The sequence below is a fragment of the Numida meleagris genome, chromosome 17, assembly GCF_002078875.1.
Source record: "Numida meleagris isolate 19003 breed g44 Domestic line chromosome 17, NumMel1.0, whole genome shotgun sequence".
In the NCBI taxonomy this organism is placed as follows: domain Eukaryota; kingdom Metazoa; phylum Chordata; class Aves; order Galliformes; family Numididae; genus Numida; species Numida meleagris.
The window spans coordinates 36,933-41,637 of NC_034425.1; the positions used below are offsets into that span (position 1 = coordinate 36,933).

Here is a 4,705-nt window from a genome sequence, read left to right on the forward strand (position 1 = left end):
AATGCTATTCTCAGCTATGCTGTTAATATTTATAGAACATGCCAAAAGGAATCTTTGCGCCCTTGGATCTTTAATGAACAGACCGACAATGAATGTGTAGCCTCATACCCCTGAGCAAAATAAGACCTCTCAGGAATGCTGACATGAGACAAGCAGAAATGCTGGAATACTAATTCTCTGATGTGAAGCTCCTCATTCTGACACTTCGGCTAAGATGTGGCTGGGCAATGGACACTGGAGATGGTAAGGACATTTTCCATTTTAAAAGTTCCCTTTATTCTACTGAAAGTTGGACGACGTGTCAACTTAAATGGAATATTATGAGGGTTTTCTTTGTTCCTAGTGTAGTTTATCTAGTCTGGGTAATTGTTTGTGGTTTATCTGGATAAGACATCCTTCAGAGATTTTAGCTATTATTCCAGATGAGCAGTGCTAGAAAGGATGGATCAGAAAAGAAGTTGGAGAATATTTCTTGGGAAAACTCAGTGATAAGCCCAACAAATGAAAAGGCTAATTAATGAGGTCATATGAAGGGCATCTTGGCCCAGCTATTGGTTTGACAGTGGCAAAGACAAAACACATCCTCAAGTGTGTTTCTCTTGAGAACATTCCTGTATTTCAGGCTAGCTGTGAATGGGTTGAGATTATTTTGTTATCTTCTAATCCTATTCCTTTGTTTGATGACTGATTTATGCAATGCTTGATACCATTGCTATTTGACCTTAGAGCAGGGAAAAGGTAAATGACTTCTATTTGGGAAGTTTTGGTAGTAGATTTTAAAACCAGGAATGTCTGTACTTTCCGCTAATAACATCTAAGGAGCTACCCATACAATAAAAGTAAGTCAGTCTTACAGAGAAAGGGAAGATGGAAGGTAAAATCATCTAGAAATTAGATACAGTGAAGATACAGAACTTAGTTTTGAAGAGGAACAGCTCTTGAGTACGCATCAAATTTCTGTGGTTACTGAAACTCCTCTCATTTCCCCAGCAAATGTCACAGTGAATTGTATCTGAGCAGTGGGTGCCGGTTGAGGAGGAGACACTCAGAATGCCATTTTCATCAGATGACAAAGCAGGCAAACAGCTCCAGTTACAGAGCAGGTGAGTGAACGTGCTCGGATGACAGCAGAAGAGGAAAGAAAAGGCAAAAAGAATTGAAGATTGGAAGGAAAGAAGGAATGGTGATGGCATGTTTCTCCACTGAAAGTTCACCTGTGGGAGATTATGCTATGGAGATAGGTTTGTTCAGATTTTTCACAACTAATATTTTTTTGCTAGAAGTGGTTATATATCTAAAAACCTGACCTGATTTATTTATTAAAAAAATGACAGGCTTTTGAACATAAAAAAGTAATAATAATAAATTATACAAGGCATTCACATCTGCAGAAACAACATACAGTATTGATATCACATGAGATGTTTTCTATGTTATTCCCATATTTGTTATTAACGTTGAAAGAGCAATGTTCTTAAAACTTATTTTCAGTTTGAAGACTAGTCCATGGCGTAATAACTCTCACAGAGAACAGATTTTTCTGGCATTCATGTAAAATTAGCCTAACTTAAATTTGCCTCATCAGCTAAATTTCAGTGACCATTTCACTTGGTCACTGCTTTGCCAGGCAGCACAGGTGTATATCATCTCCATGCCAAATCAATGTCTTGATTTGATCAACTCCCTAGCAAGTTTTCCAGTTGACCAGTATCATTTGTGAGCAGGATTGGGCCTCAGAGGAGAGCCATCTCATGACTCTGCACTACTGTTTGCATCACATATTTGCTAAGCCTGCATTTTACACTCATTTCCAAACCTTCCATGTACACTGAATTGTATTTCTTCAAGCAGCACTGTGCTGACCTCACGGAGCTGCTGGCATCAGAAGGTGGTGGTGTCTACTCTGCTGGAACTGTAAGAGCACTCTCATGAAACCCTAACAGGAAGGCTCAGGTACGATGTGTTTTCCTCTTCAAGCTCCTGTCAGGATATCACAGTGTGAACTGTTCAGTGTGCTTTTAGCGACATTGTCTGAAGGGAAATATTTATAAGCATTTTCTCTGCTGTAACTGGAACACAACTCATGCATTCAGACCATACAGGACAGCAGCTCTACAGAGCACATCATCTACACCCATTTTAAACTTTCCTCTGAGAGATCTTTCTTTAGACCACTAGGGACCAATGTTTTTCTCTGGACCTTTGCACAAATACTGATCAGGTGACAGACAATTTCACTCTAAAAATAGTGCATCAGTGCATATCAACCCCTGACCTTCAGACATGGCAGACTATCACAAGTCATTATCTAAAGTATCTTAGGGGAGCTACAGGAAAGAAGGGGACAGATTTTTAGCAGGGTCTGTGGTGATAGAACAAGGGGAAATGGCTTCAAGCTCAGGGAGACTAGTTACAAGGAAAAAAATCTTTTACAGGGAGGGTTGTGAGGCATGGAACAGGTTACCTAGTGTTGTGGTTGATGCCCCATCCCTGGTGACTTTCAGGCCCTGGGTAACCTGATCTAGATGTGATGTCCCTGTTCACTGCAGGGGAGCTGGACTAGATGGCCCTCAGAGGTCCTTTCCAACTCTAAGGATTTTATAATTCTGTGATTCTATGATTCAAATAGGATAATTTTCAAGTAAGGTAGATCACATATTAAAGGTATTTCTAAATTAAGATAAATGCTATTATGATTTTATTTTGTTAAAACTATAACATAAAGCTAGTGTTTTTCACGTTCACATAATTACCAGTTCAACTCAGTGAAATGTAGATTGTTTCTTTATATAGAAACTTTGTAGGTTTACAACAATAACATACAAACACCAACACAAACCAAATAAATTGTTAGGAACATATTCAAAAATATCAAAATATCCCTTTTTTATAGCTGTAACACAATGCGAATATGTGATTTGTTCCAGTCCTCACTTCCTTTCCTTCTTAGTTTGACAGCAATAAACTATGCATTTCTCTGCCTTATCTTCCTAAAAGTGCTTTGTTCCTCTTCATTACATTTCTTTCTTGATTTGGAGACAATTTCTCCATTTTACAACAGCTTCTCATTATTCTGATTCCATTTTGTCCTGCCACAGAGCTTAGATGTCCCTCTCCCACAAGCTTTCAAGCCCTTCACAAAGCATATAGGCCATCCTATAGGTAAACACAATAGGTAATCATGATAATTACTCTGTGGCAAAAATGGAAGCACATGTCCATGATATTGTGTGGTTCCCAAGTGTGGCACAGAACTCCTCTGCTTTAAAACCCAACAGAAATGACAGGACAGGATGCCAAAATGTTCTTTATTTGTCCTCGTGGATTTTATTCTAGAGACTTCAGTCCCTGGAGGCAAAGGTCCCTGCCAGTCTCATGCTACTACAGACTATTTACATCTCAGCTGATGTGTCATAAAGGAAACGTCACATTCTGGGCCAGAGGCACACAGACTCCTCCTTGGAGAGGGGATCCACACAAACAAAGGCATGAAGCAGGGCTTACCTAAAGAAGGCAAGTATCTGTGCTTCTCGGCCTTCCAAAGTTCTCTCCTCTTGCAGCTGTGGCTAGCTGGTCTCCAAAGGTCAGGACAAAATTAGAAAAAAAGACTTCATGCCTTTCAACAAGAGGAAGGAGAGAACTTTAAGAACTCTTCAGCAAGAACGGGGGTTCTTCTACACCTGCAGTCATGGCTGCACAGAAACTCACAGGCTGGACCTTCTCCTCTTCAGCAGGGACAGAATCTCTAGGGAGTGCCGTTACCCAGATGCTGAATCACATGAGGTCTGCATGAACCACCATGGTGTAATTAACACAAACTGCATGCATAATCTTTGGGCATGTCTTCATTAATGCTTAGCAATAAAGAGCAATTTAATCTTGTTGCAAATCGCTCTGTTCCACATTTTTTGCTTCCATGACAGCTGTGCAGCATGGACAACTTTGTTGTGCTCCCACCTTAAACTACCATTAACGTCCTGGAACCCCCACATGTCCCTGAAAACCATCTAGCCTACGTGTCAGGTGAGTTTTCAGTGAGAGCTGTTTGCAGGCTGGTAGCAGACAAGGCGCCCAGAGGAGGGTCCACCTCAGTGGCTCCGTTCTGCCACCTGCTGGCAACTTGTGCCCGGAGCACAAATAGAAGAGCAGGTGCTGCCTGTGTGAGCTCCCTGTGACTGACAGGAGCTGCTGGAGCCCGAGGCTGAGGGGAAAGCTCATGGGGACTGTGTCCTCCAAAATAGGCCGGGGGCAAGGGGACAGGCGCAGCCACTCTCCCAGCTGATGTCTCTGGGCCTTGACTTCCTCTGCCCTACTGCGTCCAGGCCTAGGGCCCCCAGCACAGGAAAGACATGGAGCTCTTGGAACGGGTCCAGAGGAGGGCCACCAAGATGATCAGAGGGCTGGAGCACCTCTCCTATGAAGAAAGGTTGCGGGAACTGGGCTTGTTTACCTTAGAGAAGAGAAGGCTCTGGGGAAACCTCACTGTGGCCTTTCAATACTTGAAGGGAGCGTATAAACAGGAAAGGGAACGACTGTTTACATGGGTTGATAGTGATAGGACAAGGGGGAATGGTTTTAAACTAAGACAGGGGAGATTTAAGTTAGATATCAGGAGGAAGTTTTTCACTCAGAGGGTGGTGACGCACTGGAACAGGTTGCCCAGAGAGGTTGTGGATGCCCCATCCCTGGAGGCATTCAAGGCCAG

At 42.4% G+C, this 4,705-nt stretch overlaps 1 long non-coding RNA gene across 1 annotated transcript; it reads left to right on the plus strand.

Annotated features, from left to right (window-relative positions):
• LOC110407309 lies at window positions 1,010-4,387 on the plus strand. The gene is made up of 3 exons (XR_002443857.1): window positions 1,010-1,103; window positions 1,852-1,953; window positions 3,337-4,387. It is a non-coding gene; the product is annotated as an uncharacterized LOC110407309 (long non-coding RNA).